Below are 636 nucleotides of genomic sequence, written 5' to 3'. Positions count from 1 at the left end.
GTGTGTGTGTGTGTGTGTGTGTGTGTGTGTGTGTGTGTGTGTGTGTGTGTGTGCGCGCGCGCGCGCGCGAATGTGTGTATCTTTGAATAAATCTGGAAATACCAACATTATCTGTTGTAATTAGGGAAAAGCCAAGCAGTTGAAAGGATTTGTGCTGTTTTGGACAGAGGGGGGAAAGTGTGTAATCCCCTCAAACCAGCGTGTGTCCTGCGGATTAGCAGACTGCTGTCAATCTTTAATTACTCGTATCCATTCAATATTGAGGAAGTTTGCAAATTCTTCAAATTAACTGCACCTCAATTGTAGGCTAGCTCTCAGGGGTCGCGCGCTTGCTGCTTGAGATGGCGTTTTGTTCATGTAACAAAATCCCCTAATGACCGAAAGCACTCCACGCTCAAAGTGTAGGCCTAAAGCAGTTCTTGGTGGTGTTTTAGAGTTGTAATTAGTTAGTTAGGCTGCTTTAATGTTTCACCACCAAAACTCCGGATCATTTCATTCTACCGATACCAATTTACCAGTTTTATAGTCTAAGAAGCCTAAACATAGCCTATTCTGTTTTGTCGTTCACAAACAGACTATGAATAACATTGTATATTCTCATTAGAAATTATATAAAGCTTTGTTTTTACTTTATTT

Source organism: Sinocyclocheilus rhinocerous, unplaced genomic scaffold (genome assembly GCF_001515625.1).
Source record: "Sinocyclocheilus rhinocerous isolate Xijiao unplaced genomic scaffold, SAMN03320098_v1.1 scaffold663, whole genome shotgun sequence".
Classification (NCBI taxonomy): Eukaryota; Metazoa; Chordata; class Actinopteri; order Cypriniformes; family Cyprinidae; genus Sinocyclocheilus; species Sinocyclocheilus rhinocerous.
The sequence above is the reverse complement of the archived record's forward strand: the minus strand, read 5'-3'. Positions refer to the sequence as shown.